The sequence below is a fragment of the Vombatus ursinus genome, unplaced genomic scaffold (genome assembly GCF_900497805.2).
Source record: "Vombatus ursinus unplaced genomic scaffold, bare-nosed wombat genome assembly UNPS02004827.1, whole genome shotgun sequence".
Taxonomy (NCBI): Eukaryota; Metazoa; Chordata; class Mammalia; order Diprotodontia; family Vombatidae; genus Vombatus; species Vombatus ursinus.
The window spans coordinates 3,096,360-3,113,727 of NW_020944605.1; the positions used below are offsets into that span (position 1 = coordinate 3,096,360).

Sequence of the window (17,368 nt, forward strand, 5' to 3'; positions counted from 1 at the left end):
TGTGTGTGTGTGTGTGTGTGTGTGTGTGTGTGTGTGTGTGTGTGTGTTTTGACTGCAGGGTGGGATACCTACCTGCCATAGTAAATAGGCTAGGGTTGGGTAAGCAGATAATTTTTAGGGCATCTTTGCTAGCCTCTTCCTCACTTGAGGAGGTGAGCAGTGTGGTCCTTGAAAAACTACTCAGACACCCAAGGGGCTGCCAAATCCCATTGTTGTTTCCATTGAGAAGATGACTGTAGGGCCTGCATATGCAGGGTTATGACTACAGATCCCAGTGTATCCATGCCTGCTGCTTCATCACTTGTCTGTTGCCACAGAACTTTGAGAGGTAAAAATGGTAAAATGGTATGGATGATGTCTTTTGCTTTGGACAGAAGTAGGATTTTAGTGACGAAGAGTTGCATTGACCTCACTCTCTCAGTCATCTTAGTCCAGTGGCAGGACAGAGTCAAGAAGACTGGTGATGGCTCTGGATTGCAATGAATGATGTTGGTATCTTCAATGTCTAATCAAGCTCTGAGCACTCTACAGGGCCTCTACCAGCTTCCTTCATGGTCACTGGAACAAATTGTACTCATCTACCCATTCCACCAGGTTAAATATTTACATGCCTGGGGTAAACACTCCTTGCTTAATCACTAAAGAGTTTGAGACCCCTTGGTCACCCTCAACCTGGTTTAGCCCATCTGACAAAATGATTTGCCAGGGCGTGGCCATTGAGCATGCCACAGCTTCTTGGAGCAACAGGTGAGAGTTAGGTGGATCAGGTAGATCCTAAAGGTGGAAAGAAGTACTGAGAAGAACTCAGCAGATCTCAGACCAGAGCTACTAGTCTTCCCTGAACACATCTTACAGCTCTGTGTACTGGTGATGCAACAAAGTCCTTCCCCTAGTGCCAGCAAATGAAACCCTATAATCTCCTTCTGACCAGTGTTCCCACTCCCATACTGTCTGTTGGCTGAGAGCTCTAGAAGCCATCCCTGTGGTGCTGATGCAGTTGCCCTCACTTCCTTGCTACTGGTGTGCTGGGGTGTGACCTGAGCTTGAGTAACCTGGGTTGTACTATGCTACATTTTCAGCACAGTGTGATAGACCTTTCCTCTTGACCTTCTAAGTTGTCTTGGGCTGGAAAAGTGTTTTGTTCAGTCCTTTTGTGGGTTTTATCACACCAGAATTTATTTAGAGACATTGTTTAAAATTGTTTTAGGGGAATTTGGGAGAGCTCAGGGAAGTACCTGTCTTTTGTCCACCATCTTGGCTCTTCTCCTTGACTATATTTTAATAAGATGTTTTACCTTAGTAATACTATCTATTCTGGCTGGGAATAGTGACACAAATTCTGTTGTGCCTTGGTATTGGGCAGGCTTAGGCCAGTAGATCACTTGAGGTCATGAGTTCTGAGTTGTAGTAGAGATAAAGCTGATTGAGAGTCTGCATAAATCTGGTACCAATATGAGAGAAAGGGCATCAGACTGCCTCAGGAGGGGCAAACAATCAGGGAATAGCTTCTGTGTGGATCAGCAATGGGATGTCGCTGCTGCTTCCAGTCTGAGAAATCTCAGGAGACCCAGTTTTAAAACACACAAACAAAACATAAACATTACTTTGATGCTGTTGTTGTTGTTGTTGTTGAGTGCTGTCCAACTCTTTGTGACCTGATTTGGAGTTTTTCTTGTAAAAGATATTGGAGACATTTGCCATTTCCTTTTCCATCCCATTTTATAGATGAGAAACTGAGACAAACACGGTTAAATGACTCATCCAGGTTCACACAGCTAGTATGTGTTTGAGGCCAGATTTGAACTCAGGAAGATCAGTCTTCCTGACTCCAAGCCCAACACTCTGTCCACTGTGTCACCTTATACTAATGAAGGGACCATAAATTCCACCAGACTGCCAAAGGGGTCTATGACACTTACAAAAGTTTAAGGACCAGTTCTAGTTGAACTGGTATACTCTCCCAAATTACAGTTAAGGCAACGGAAGATTAGGTAAAGTAAATGACTTGTCCAAGGTTACATAGCTATGTATCAGCATGAATAGCACTCAAAATTAAATTTGAATACCTTGGGCTTCTTCCACAACTCAATATTACCTCCTGAGTTGTCCCCAAACTTGTATATAGACAGCGTACTTTCAAAGAAGTCTTAATATAATAATGAAAATTATGAAATACTCTAACATATCATATAATCATTATAACATAAAATAAGACAAAATAACAACATAGCTGCACAATATAATACAAATTTAAATTTTGTCTGTTTTGTAATTATATTTTTTGGCTAGGCAATGGGGGTAAATGACTTGCCCAGGGTCACATAACTAGTAAGTGTCAAGTGTCTGAGGCCAGATTTGAACTCAGGTCCTCCTGACTACAGGGCCTGTGTGTTTTGTAATTATTTTAAAATTATTTGATTGTTTTATAAGAATTTAATAATAATTATAACCCTAACCCAAAACTCCTTATGATATCTCCTTGATAATTAGTACAACATTTTAAAATAAGCATAGATGTGTCTTGATCTTGATATGGAAAGAAAAGAGGAAATTCAAAATATATACCACACCAAGAAGAAATCCTTGACTAAAAACTTCATTTGAACAGAATTCTCCTTATTTGTGATTCCTTGTTCAAAGTGGCATTATTTACAGATCACTTCAGAATGATCAAAATAATTTTATGACATCTAATTCTTCAGTATGTTTTAATTTTAAAATGGGTCACAATACTAAACTCAATCCCATTCTGCCATGGTCCAAAGTACAAATGAATGCTTAGCAACTGATATGGTAACATTTGAAAAGTGAATAAAAATCCCTATGAAACAAAATATTCAAAGAGTTTCCATTGAAAAATTGCTTTAAGGTATGCAAATGACTTGACACACAATATCTCATTGCTATTCACAAAAACTTAGGGGGGTGGGGTACTCCATTGTCAAACATGCCAAAGATAGTAAGTGACTTGTTCAGGATCACACAGTTAATAAGTGAGGTAGGTGTTGAACCCAAGCCTTTTTAACTCTAAGCCCATCACTCTATCCTCTGCCCTCTGATGCTCTAGACACAATTGGACACTGAGTGGTTTGTTTTATAATCATCTGACCTTCTCTTATAACACCCTTTTATAGCATATGTCCAATGACTTTATGTTCTCTTCATCAGTCATCAAATTTTTTTTTCAGATGCCAACCAGGGAGACTTAGATTTACAGTAAGGTAAAAATAATTATCCCCCTTTTCAGGAATTTGCATTTCAGTAATGATAATTTGATACAATGGAATGGAACTCTAGAGGGAACATTTGAGGCATCAGAGAGATTTTAGTACTATACATTGGTTTGGTAGGGCCTTCACAATTCCCTCAAATTGTACCAAGAACTTAGTCTGATGTGGTATAAGTTTGTCTCTGCTAATTAATCAAAATAAACTCCTGGAGTCACAATTCACTTTTTTTTGAAAGTCAATTGTATTTAGCAAAAATTCAATGATTAGGTTAGGTATATAATTTACATTATTAGAGGGAAAATCAATATTTCCATGAAATAGAGACTGATTACAACAATAAGAATTCTCTTTAAAAGTGAAGATTCTGAGCAATAATGAATATTTTATGTAGTTTCAAAAAGATGAATTATGAATTTACAAAAATAGCTGTATCTAAGTAGACAGAGAAAAGATAAAGTGACTATGAAACCTTAAAATTGCACTTTGTGATTGCCAAAGAATTTGGAGATTCAAGGTCTAATTTCATGATTCTTCCTGGAAGGATTCTATGCCTACTCCATTCTGGACAGTGGGAAGAAAATTAACTTTCTAATACTACAGAATTTCTAATACTACTAACTTTACAATACTTAACCACATTTCCATAGACTCTTGCCAGCACCATCAAATAGAATCTTTTTGTTTGGATTGCTCTATCAGCACAAGTGAAAAAGATTGAAAGATTCCTTGGTAGACAAGATCAGTACTTGAATGTAAAATCTGCCTAAATAACATAGTACCTATACACATAGAGCTTACTACAGGCACAAAACAAGTGGGAGTAAATGTCTATTTTGACTTTTTCCTTCATGACTTAATTACTTGATTCTGGTTCTTGTTTTTGTCCCAGGGAATACCTTTATCTGACTATATGATTCAAATGCTTACCACCTTTGTAGGTGAGCCTCCAATTATGATCTATGAAAAGATATTCTTTTATTTAGTTGGTAATAACCATCCAGTCCAGCACTCAGCAATATTTCTCTCTTTTTATTTAAAATATATATTATATTTCCATTCTATATTCATTGATTATATTTAGTAGATACCTACTATGTGTGGAGATGCTGTTCTACATGCTCTGGTAGCTAGAATTGAGTAAGATAGAGCCCTTCCTAGCTAGGGGTTTCAATTGGAGTAAAGAACATGTAGACATCTTAAACTCAAAATTTCTAAAACTGAACTCATTTTCCCCCCCTCCCCGTCAAAAAACTTTCCTCTTCCATACTTCCTAATTTCTGTTGATAGCACAACCATATTCCTTGTAACCTATTCTCTCTCACCTCTCCCCATATCCAATCTGTTGCCAATGTCAGTCAATTCTACTTTTGCAACAACTCCCATTTGAGCCTCATTCATTTGGCCACCACTCTGGTCCATAATCTTAATCCTGGACTATTGCAATAAGTTGCTTTTAGTTCTCTCTGCTTCAAGTTTCTTCTTACTCCCCTTTATTCTTCATGTATTTGCCAAAGTGACTATCCTAAAATGTAAAACATGTTGCTTCACCCCTGCCCACTCAATAAACTACAATGGCTCCCTATTACCTCAAAGAACAGATAAAAACCTCTGTTTGCCTTTTTAAACCCTTCAAAGTGGGGCAGAGGCAAGATGGCAGAGTAAAAACAGTGACTTGCTTGAGCTCTCCCTCAAACCCTTCCAAATACCTGTAAAAATTGCTCTAAACAAATTCTAAATCAGGAGAACCCACAAAAAGACAGAGTGAAACAAATTTCCAGCCCAAGACAACCTGGATAGTTGATTGGAAAGGTATATCACACCAGGCTGGCAGAAGAATGCAGTTCAGCATGGGCCCCCAGGCAAAACAGGCCTCAGCAAACCTGGAGCAGCCCTCAGTAGACTGAATCATGGACAGCTGCGACAGTTTGCTGACTTCTCAACCCAGGAATGACAAACACAACTTAGAAGGTTAGTAGGAAAAATCTGTGACTGCAGTGAGAGAGAAGCTTGGTACCAGTCCCAGTTCCTGCTTGTGGCCCTGGGACAGGGGCTGCTTTCAGAGCTTGGCCCACAGACTGAGGAGGAATAGAGTGGCTGATCAGAGCGGGGTTGCAAGGATCTCTTTGTTGGTGCAGGATTCTCTTGCTTTGCCCCTGCTTGGATCTAGGTCACAGTTCTGGATAGTGGTTCTGGGATGAGGAGGAGTGCTGGAGAGGTGGAGCTTGTAGTGGTGGTGGAGAGGAATTCCTCCTCATAGTTCCAAGGAAGAAAAGAGTGCTTGTGGTCACTCATAGACCAGAACACAGGCCTAGAAAGGAGTAAACACCTTGCTCCTTATCATACCACCTTGAAAGAACTGAAAATTTACAGATCCCCAGAAGTATTTCTGAAAACAGCTCCACAAAACCCCTGAAGCGTGGGACACTACATTCTCCACACTAGAAGCAGACCCCTACCTTAACAAAGAGTTTACAACTCAAGTAATTGGTTGGGATCATAAACAAACTGCACAAAAAAGTCAGACCATTGAATCTTTCTTTGGTGACAAAGAAGATCAAAACATACAACCAGAAGAAGACAACAAAGTCAAAGCTCTTACATCCAAAGCCTCCAAGAAAAATATGAATTGATCCCAGGCCATGGAAGAACTCAAAAAAGGATTTTGAGAAGCAAGTAAGAGAAGTAGAGGAAAAACTGGGAAGAGAAATGAGAGTAATGCAAAAAAATCATGAAAAACAAGTCAATAGCTTGCAAAAGGAGACCCAAAAAAATACTGAAGAAAATGCCATCTTAAAAATAGCTTAACCCAAATGCCAAAAGAGGTCCAAAAAACCAATGAGGAGAAGAATGCCGTAAAAAGCAAAATTGACCAAATGCAAAAGGATGTCCAAATGCTTACTGAAGAAAATACTTCCTTAAATATTAGAGTGAAGGAAATGGAAGCTCATGAATTTATGAGAAATCAAGACACTGTAAAACAAAACCAAAGAATGAAAAAATAGAAGAGAATGTTAAATATTTCATTGGAAAAACAACTAGCCTAGAAAATAGATCCCTAGAAAATAGGAAGAATTTAAAAATTATTAGACTATCTGAAAACCATGTTCAAAAAAAGAGCCTAGACATCATTTTTCAAGAAATTATCAAGGAAAACTGCCCTGATATTTTAGAACCAGCGGGCAAAATAGAAATGGAAAGAATCCATCAATAACCTCCTGAAATAATTCCTCAAAGGAAAACTCCTAGGAATTTTGTAGCCAAATTCCAGAGTTCCCATGTCAAGGAGAAACTATTGCAAGCAGCCAGAAAGAATCAATTCAAGTATTGTGGAAACACAATCAGGACGACACAAGATTTAGTAGCTTCCACATTGAGGGACCTCAGGGCTTGGAATATAATATTCTGGAGGTCAAAGGAGACAGGATTACAACAAAGAATCACCTACCAAGCAAAACTGAGTATTATAATCCCTCAGGGAAAAATGGACATTTAGTGAAATAGAGGACTTTCAAGCATTATTGATGAAGAGACCAGAGCTGAATAGAAAATTTGACGTTCAAGTACAAGACTAAATAAAATATGAAGAGGTAAACAGGAAAGAGAAATCATAAGGGACTTATTAAGGTTAAAATGTTCCTGCATGGAAAGATGATATTGGTAACTCATGAGACCTTTGTCAGTATTTTGGTAGTTGGAGGGAAAAAATTATATCTATGTATATAGATAGATAGACAGATAAATAGAGGGCACAGGGTGAGTTGAAGATGAAGGGCTGATATCTAGAGAATAAAATTAAGTGGTAAGAGAGGATTATATTGGGAGAAGGAGAAGGGGAGAGGTAGAATGGGGTAAATTATCTCACATAAAACAGACAAGAAAAGCCTTTTACAGTGGAGGGGAAGTGAGGGAAGGTGAGAGGGAATGAGTGAATCTTATTCTCATCAGATTTGTCTTAAGGAGGGAATAACATACACGCTCAATTGGGTGTGGAAATCTGTCTTACCCTACAGGAAAATAGGAGGGGAAGGGGACAAGAGAGCAGGGAGATGATAGAGGGAAGGACAGATTGGGGGAGGGGGTAATCAGAAGCAAACACTTCTAAGGAGGGACAAGGTCAAAATAGAGAATAGAATAAATAGGGGGCAGGATAGGATTAGGGGAAATATAGTTAGTTTTTCACAACGACTACTATGGAAGTGTTTTGCATGACTACATATGTATAACCTGTATCGAGTTGCTTGCCTTCTTAATGAGAGTGGCTGGGGAGGGAGGAAGGGAGAAAATTTGGACCCCAAAGTTTTAAAGACAAATGTTAAAAAAAATTTTTTTCGCATGCAGCTGGGACATAAGATATACAGACAATGAGGTGTAGAAATCTATCCTGCCCTACAGGAAAATTGAAAGGGAAGGGGATAAGAGAAGGGGGGAGAGATAGAAGGGAGGGCAGATTAGGGGAAAGGGTATTCAGAATGCATACCACCTTGAGGTGGGGGGAGGGACTAGATGGGAAGAAAATTTGGAACTCAAAATATTGGAAAATGAATGTTGAAAACTAAAAGTAAATAAATTAATAAAAATAGACAACTGAGAAAAAAAATCCTCCCCCCCCCCAAAAAAACTTCAAAACAGTCTCTTTTAACCTTTTCAATCTTCTAACACTTTATTTCCCTTGATTTACTCTATGATCTTGTATATACTGGCTTCTTTGTTGTCCCTCACACAAGATAACCCATCCCTTGACTCCTTTCATTTTCATTGATTTTCTCCTATTCTCTCCTTTTTTGTTTCCTTTATTGTTCAGTTATTTTAATCTTATTTCACTCTTTGTGAGCCCGTTTGTAGTTTTCTTGGCAAAGGTAATGAAATGGTTTGTTGTTTCCTTCTCCAGCTCATTTTACACATCAGGAAACAGAGGCAAACAATGACTTGCCCAGTGTTACACAGTTAGTAAGTATTTGAGACTAAATTTGAACCCAGAAAGATGTGTCTTCCTTACCCCAGGCCCAGATCTCTATCCTCTGTGCCACCTAGTGTTTCCTTTAAATCTCAGCTAAAATCTCACATTCTGCTTAAAGACTTTCTCAGTGCATCTTAATGTAAGTGCCTTTCCTCTGATAACTATGCCTCCAAATTGTCCTATATGCATTTTGGTTTTACATAGTTTTCATTCTTTCTCTCTCATCATACTGTGATCTCCATGTGTAGAGGAATTGTTTTTATTTTTCTTTGTATCCCCAGTATTTAGCACAGTGCTTGATACATGACAAGTGTTTAATAAATGCTTGAAGATTGACTAAATAGGATTTCTGTAGGCTGAGATATTGATTGATCTATACTTATGTTAGACCTCACTGAATGAGATGGGCAAAGACAGTCCAGGGTTGATGTGACTAAAGACATTACTGATTGAGTTTGTTTCAGTCATTTATATATATTTCAATTTGATTTAGGTACCTACTTTTTGTGAAACTTTATATTCTGTTGAAGATATAGCTCTCCTATTAGAATGTAAGTGAGTTCCTTAAAGGAAGGGAATCATGAAAGATGTCTGTATATGCATACACGTATACATATACATACATGTATGCATATATACATACATACCTACACACACATATATACAATGCAAGGTCCAATGTGTGATAAATGCTATAGCTAACAAAGTATTTACTTCAGCTGTGAGCATCTGGTGGGGGAAGGTTTCTAGGGAATGTGATATTTAAGTTATTTTCAAAGGAAAGATAGTTAGCTAGATAGCTAGATAGCCAAATGATTTTGTAGGCAATTACTAAATGACAGGCCCTATGGGAAGCACTATCCATACAAATGTAAGCATGTAGATAGTCTTTTCCTTTAAGGAGCTTCAATTCTAATGGGAGAAGATGGCACCTCAAGAGGGACTAGAAGGTGGGGCCTATTCACATGGAAGCAGGGCTTAGAGAGAATTAGGAAGTGATGTCTAGGGCTCGATTCAGGAAAGATTACGTGAAAACCCCCAATCAGAACTATATTGTTAAAAGCTATTTATACTCAAATTATCACATGCCCAGTAAGACAGAGAGAAGTTAATCAGATGCAGTCTCCATTTAGTGAGAACTTTGGGAGTTTAAGGGATATAGACAAAGATTAGAGTCTGAATGGGCATAGATGAAAACAATCAAAGAAACAGATAAACACTTTTAGGCAAAAGGAACAACACAAACAAAGGGAAACATGAGAATGTTCACTCTGACTGGAGTGAAGATTACATGCTTAATAAGCAGGGTCACCTAAGGGCAGAAAGATAGGTTGAGGCCCAATGGTTGAGGGCTTTGACTACCAAGCTTAGGTGTTTGAAATTTATTCTGCAGGTTGTGGTCAGCCATCAAAGATATTTGAACATACTGCTGTCATAATAATCTCTTATGTATAACTCTGTCTAGTCATACAGGCACTGAAAAGTGGTTGCGTTGTAACTTGGCAAATTGGGAAAGCATACTGGTGAACTTGAGTCAATTGTCTCATGTGGCTTGAAGTTCATTTTGCTTTTGAAATGTGATCATGTAATAGAGACTCAACCATCCTGGAAAAAATTGTGTGTATGGACATCTGATGCCAAAATGAAGAGACCAACAAACATATTTTGAATGTATGTATACATGCATATATACATACATGTATACTATTTTAAAAAGACAAAATAGCCATGCTAAAACAGTTTTAAAAGACTTAAATAAGAAAGGGAGAAGATTTTTTTTTCTGAACTAACCTTCAATTAACCAGGATATATCCATGGCCCCATACTATCTTATGCAATAGCTCTTGCTGCTGTATCCTCTGGATGACCTGAACCAGTCATCTTTGGATTGGTGAGAGTCCACCGACAGTGTTCCACCCTGGCCATCTTCCTACCATTCACTCTACATTCCACTTCTCCATTTCTTGCTCTAGGGGTAGTATTTAAATCAACATTATCATGTCATTAGACTATCCTATGGCTTCAGACACCATCAGTGAAAGCATTTTTCATCTAAGTCCTTCAGAGTTGTCTTGTATCATGTATTGCTGAAAATAGCTAAATCATTCAAAGCTATCATCTTAGAATGTTACTGTTACTTTGTATACAGTAAATTTTACTTTGCATCAGCCCATACAAATCTTTCCGGGTCTTTCTGAGAGCTTACAGTACAATATCCTGTGCCTTCTCAGACCAAAAGATGCTTCTTTAGTCCCCTCTATTCTTTATGTATTGTCTCCCCCATTAAAATGTTACCGCCTAGATGGCAGAGACTATCTCTCTTTTTGTATGTGTCCCTAACAGTGCCTGGAACATATTAAGAACCTAATAAACACTTTTTCATTCATTCTTTATTTATTCTTCCATTCAATACCACATTCAATTTTATCCTGTATTTTTTTGTAAACCTCACTTCTCTGAAGTCCATACAATGTCTTTACTGCTAACTTCTACTTGTTTTCATATGCACAATTTCAGCAGGACCCTCTTTCTCAATGACTACCATGTGAATCATAACAACTACTATCATTCTCAGTAGCTTAAATCTTGATAGGGAAGGATATTGACACTTAATACCAATGTGACATTGCCCAATTCCCTTAGCTTTCCTGGGCCTCAGTTTCCTCATTAATAAAGTAAAGAGACTGAGTTAGATAGCCTCTGACATTCTTTTTTTAAATGTATTTTTATTTAGCATTTTATTTTTCCCTAGTTACATGTAAAAACAATCTCCAACATTCCTTTTTAAAACTTTGAGTTCCAAATTCTCTTTCCTCCTCCCTCCCCACCCCTGCCCTCATTGAGAAGGCAAGCAATTCAATGCCGACTATACGTATGTAGTCATGCAAAACATATCCAAGACAGTCATGTTGTGAAAGAAAATGGACAAAAAATCTCAAAAAACATAAAGGAAAGTTTAAAAAAGCATGCTTCAATCTGTATTCAGACACCATCAGCGAAAGCATTTTTCATCTAAGTCCTTCAGAGTTGTCTTGTATCATTGTATTGCTGAAAATAGCTAAATCATTCATAGCTATCATCTTAGAATGTTACTGTTACTTTGTATACAGTAAATTTTACTTTGCATCAGCCCATACAAATCTTTCCAGGTCTTTCTGAGAGCTTACAGTACAATAGTTTTCCATCATAATCACATACCACAACTTGTTTAGCCATTACCCAGTTGATGGACATCCCTTAATTTCTAATTCAATGCCACCACAAAAAGAGCTAGTACAAATATATATTTTATATGTAGGTCTTTTTTCCATTTTTTTATGATCTTTTTGGGATACAGATGTAGTAGTAGTGCACAGTTTGATTGCCCTTCGGGCGTAGTTCCAGATTGCTCTCCAGAATTGTTGGATCAGTTCACAACTCCGCCAAAAATGCATTAGTGGCCCAATTTTCCTGCATCTTCTCCAACATTTATCATTTTCCTTTTCTATAATATTAGCCAATATGATAGGTATGATATGGTACCTCAGAGTTGTTTTAATATGCATTTCTCTAATCAATAGTGATTTAGAGCATTTTTTCATAGAACTATAGACATCTTTAGTTTCTTCACTGAAAACTACTTGTTCGTATCTTTTGACCATTTATCAATTAAGAAATGACTTGTATTCTTATAAATTTTACTCAGTTTTCAATATATTTGAGCAATCAGGACTTTATAAGAAACAGTTGCTGTAAAAATTGTTTCCCATCTTTCTTCTTTCCTTCTAATCATGGTTGAGTTGGTTTTGTTTGTGCAAAACTTTTTTTTAATTTAATGTAATAAAAATGTCCATTTTGCATTTCATAATGTTCTGTGTCTCTTGTTTGGTCATACATTCTTCCCTTCTCCATAGATCTGACAAGTAAACTATTCCTTGCTATCCTAATTTGCTTATGGTGTCACCCTTTATGTCTAAAGCATGCACCCATTTTGACTTTATCTTGGTATATGGTGTGAAATGTTGGTCGATGCCTAGTCTCTGCCATGCTCTTTCCCAGTTTTCCCAGTAGTTTTTTTTTAACAAAAACTTAGATCTTATCTCAGAAACTGGAGTCTTTTGGTTTATCAAACAGTAGATTACTATAGCCATTTACTATGTTTTGTGTACCTAATCTATTCCACTGATCAACCACTCTATTTCTTAGCCAATACAAAATCTTTTTGATGACTGCCACTTTTTTTTTTTTTTAGCTTGAAAGTCTTGGACTTTATTGTAATACATTAAAGAGGTACTATAGCCCATAGGCTAAGAAAGAAAGACAATGTTAGTTGTTCTTAGGCTGAATGAAGAAAAGAAGATGCAGGCTGCTTGGGACCAGGTGGGAGCAGGGGAATTTCCAAAGTGAAAAGTAGTTAAAGGGCTGAATCTCAGGATTATGTCAGGAAAGGTACCAGAAGTTGGGATAGCCAGCAGTTCCACTGATGCTTCCTTTCCCCTACATCTAAGAGACACTAGGCCTCAGGTGAAGGAGTGTCCATTTTGATCTTGTACATCCTCATAATTGGGCCCCTCTACTTCACCATACTGGTCCATCACTGGGGTCATACTGGAAGGTGTTCTTTCATCCTGGGCTTTAGGCACATTCACATATTCACAGCTCCCACCCAGAGACATCTCTGTACTCTCTGGGATATTCACTTAATCCTATCCCCACACCATGGAAGATCGACTATCCTTAAGGCCAGGACTGCCCAGGTTAGGTGCTGAGTTTGACAGAGGTGCAGAGCTGCAGTTCGGCAGCCATCTGGTAAAACCTTGAGATAACCTTCATTGTGGAAGTCATCTTCTTTGTCAGCATCCTCAGGTTCAGGGTTGGCATCTCATTGAGAAGTAATCCAGTGTGACAACCCTGGATGTTGTAGAGATCTTGGGATAAGGAGCAGATCTGGCTGGCAGGATACAGTAGATGGCCATGAAACATTAGTGTAGGTTGTTATTTGCCCTTCATTTTTGAAAAGGACCATGACATCAGGAAGGTGATGCCATGACTTGCAAGTAAACTGGATTTAAGTGAGGGAGGGCGGTACAAAGTTACCAGCCTCACTTTCTCCCCCAGAGCAATCCGGGTCCAGATATGGATCAGGACAACTGGAAATGGCCCATATTGCCATTTTATAATATAGTTTTACACCTGGTATGGCTAGGCCACCTTCCTTTGCTTATTTTTTTCATTAATTCCTTTAATATTCTTGACCTTTTGTTCTTCCAGATGAATTTTGTTATTATTTTTTTCTAGCTCTATAAAATATTTTTGGTATTTTGATTAGTATGACATTGAATAAATAAATTTAGGTAGAATTGTCATTTTTATTTTATTACCTCAGCCTACCATGAGCAATTGATATATTTCCAATTATTTACATCTGACTTTATTTGTGTAAAGAATGTTTTGTAATTGTGTTCATATACTTCCTGGGTTTGTCTTGGCAAGTAGACTCCCATATATGTTATATTGCCTAGAGTTATTTAAAATGGAATTTCTCTTTCTATCTCTTGTTGCTGGTCTTTTGTTGGTAGCATATAGAAAAGCTGATGCTTTATGTGGATTTATTTTATATTCTATAACTTTGCTAAAGTTGTTAATTACTTCAAGTAATTTTTTATTGATACTCTAAATATAACATATCATCTCCCAAGAATAATAGTATTGTTTTGTCATTGCCTAGTCTAATTCCTTTGATGTCTTTTTTCTTCTCTTATTGCTAATGCTAACATTTTTAGTACAAAACTGAGTAATAGTAGTAATAATGGGCATCCTTGTTTCACCCTGATCTCATTGGGAAAGATTCTAGCTTATCTCCATTACATATAGTGCTTGCTGATGATTTTAGATAGATACTGCTTATCATTTTAAGGAAAACTCCCTTTGTTCTTATGTTCTCTAGTGTTTTTCATAGGAATGGGTTCTGTATTTTATTAAAAGCTTTTTCTGCATCTAGTGAGATAATTGTATGATTTCTGTTGTTTTTGTTTTTGATAAGTTCAATTATGCTAATAGTTTTCTTAATATTGAACCAATCTTACATTCCCAGTATAAATCCCACCTGGTCATAGTATATTATCCTCATGATAAATTGCTGTATTTTTTGCTATTATTTTATTTAAAATTTTTATTTAAAATTTTTGTGTCAATATTCATTAGGGAAATTAGTCTATAATTTTCTTTCTCTGTTTTAGCTCTTTCTGGTTTATGATTATTATACAAATAATCATATTTGTATAATAGAAGGAAATTGGTAGAACTCCACCTGTTTTTCCAAATAGTTTTTATAGTATTGAAATTAATTGTTCTTCAAATGTTTGGTAGAATTCACTTGTAAATCCATTTGTCCCTGGAAATTTTTTTCTTAGGCAACTCAATGGCTTGTTCAATTACTTTTTTTCTAATATGGGGCTATTTAAATATTTCATTTCTTCTTCTGTTAATCTGGGTGGTTTATATTTCTATAAATATTCATCTATTTCAATTAAGATTTGTTGGCATACAGTTGGGCAAAATAGCTCCCAGTTATTGTTTTAATTTCCTCTTCATTGGTGGTGAATTCACACTATGCATTTTTTGATACTGGTAATTTGGTTTTCTTTTTTTTTTTTTTTTTAAATCAAATTAACCAAAGGTGTATTTCACTGTTTTTCTTTAAAACCAATTCTCAGTTTAATTATTAGTTCAATTTTTTTACTTTAAATTTTATTAATCTCTCCTTTAATTATCAAATTTCTAATTTTGTATTTAATTGGGGATTTTTAATTTGTTCTTTTTTTAAGCTTTTTTAGTTGCATGTCCAATTCATTGATCTCCTCTTCCTCTATTTTATTCATATAAGTATTTAGAGATATAAAATTTCCCCTAAGTTCTACTTTGACTGCATCTCATAAATTTTGGTATGTTACCTCATTGTCATTCTCTTTGGTGAAATTACTAATTACTTTCATAATGTGTTGTTTGAGCTACTCATTCTGTAGAATTAGATTGGTTTCCAATTCATTTTTAATCTATATTTCCATGGTTCTTTATTACATGTAATTTTTTTATTGCATCATTATCTGAAAAGGATGCATTTAATGTCTCTGTCTTTCTGCTTTTGATTGTGACATTTTTATACTGCAATACATGGTCACTTTTTCTGTAGGTTCCTTATACCATTGAAAAAAAGGTATATACCTTTCTATTCTCATTCAATTTTCTCTACCGTTCTATCATGTCTAACTTTTCTAAAATTCTATTCACCTTCTTAAGTGTTTTCTTCTTTATTTTGTGGTTAGATTTATCTAGTCCTGAGAGGAGGGAGGTTGAGATACCCCATTATTATAGTGTTGCTGTCTATTTCTTCCTCTGCTTCACTTAACCTCTCCTCTAAGGATGTGGATGCTATACCATTTGTTGTGTGTATGTTTAGTATTGATATTACATCATTGTCTATGGTAGTTTCCTTCCTTGTCTCTTTTGACTAGATCTATTTTTGCTTTTGCTTCATCTGAGATCAGGATTACTACCCCTGCTTTTTTTTTTATACTTCATCTGAAACATAATATATTCTGCTCCAGCCTTTTACCTTTATTCTGTGTGTTTCTCTCTGCTTCAAATGTGTTTTTTGATAAACAACATACTGTAGGATTCTGGTTTTTTATTCATTTTGTTATCTGCTTCCACATAGTTATGATTACTAACTTTGAATTTCCCTCCACTTCTTCCCCTTTTTATACTTTTCTCTCTCTTTCCTGTCTATCCCTCCTCACCAGTGTTTTGCTTCTGACCACTGCTTCCCCCAATTTGGCCTCCCTTCTATCTGCCCCACTCCATTTTCTTTCCCTTTTCCCATCCTGCTTCCCTATCAGGTAAAATAGATTTATCTACCCAACTGACTATGTATGTTACTCCCTTTTGAGCTAAAACCAATGAGAGTAAGGTTCAAACACTGCTCATCCCCTCTCTTCTTTCCCTCTACTGTAATTCATCTTTTATGACCCTTCATGTTATATAATTTACCCCATTCTGGCTTCCCCTTTCCTCTGCTCCTAGTATAATCATTTTTTCTTCCCTTAAATAAAGTTTTTATCATAACATTAAAGTCAACTTGTACCGACACCCTCTAAGTATATATATATATATATGTGTGTGTGTGTATTTTTTTTTCTAATTGCCCCAATAGACATACAGTCCTTAAGAGTTACAAGAACCATCTTCCCATGTAGGAATGTAAACATTTTAACCTTATTGAATACCAGTTTTTTTTTCTTTCCTGTTAACCTTTTTATACTTTTCTTGAGTCTCATATTTAAAGATAAATTTTTTGTTGTTCTTCTCTGGTCTTTTCATCAGTAAAGTTTGAAAGTCCTCTATTTCATTGAATATCCATCTTTTCTCTTAAAAGATTATGCTCAATTTTGCTGGGTATTAGATTCTTCTTTTTTTTTTTTTTAAATCCAAGCTCTTTTACTTTCCAAAGTATCATATTAAAAGTCCTCTAGTCCATTAATGTAGAAACTGCTAAGTCTTGTGTAACCTTAATTACAGTGCCTTGATATTTATTTCTATCTGGCTACTTGCAATATTTTCTTCTTGACCTAATAGTTCTATAATTTGACTACAATATTATTTGGAGTTTTCATTTTGGGAACTCTTTCAGGATGCGATTGGTGGATTCTTTTAATGACTATTTTACCCTCTCAATATATCAGAACAGTTTTCCTTGATAATTTTAAAAATTTATTTATTTTTAGTTTTCAACATTCACTTCCACAAGATTTTGAGTTCCAAATTGTCTCCCCATCTCGTCCCTTCCCCCACCTCAAGATGTCATGCAATCTGAATACCCCTTCCCCTAATCTGCCCTCCTTTCTATCTCCAAACTCCTCTTAACTCCTTCCCCTTCATTTTTCCTGTAGGGCAGTATAGATTTCTATACTCCATTTCCTGTATAAATTATTTCTCAGTTGCATGTGAAATCATATTTTTTTTTAACTTTTGTTTTTAAAACTTTGGGTTCCAAATTTTCTCCCTTCTTCACTCCCCACCCAGCCTCATTGAGAAGGCAAGCCACTCCATACAGGTTATATATGTGAAGTCATGCAAAACATTTCCACAATAGTCATGTTGTGAAAAACTAACTATATTTCCCTTAATCCTATCCCACACCCCC

At 36.3% G+C, this 17,368-nt stretch overlaps 1 pseudogene; it reads right to left on the reverse strand.

Moving 5' to 3' along the window:
* Positions 1-12,686: 12,686 nt before the first annotated feature.
* Positions 12,687-13,192, reverse strand: LOC114027792 (annotated as a pseudogene).
* Between the last annotated feature and the right edge of the window lie 4,176 nt (positions 13,193-17,368).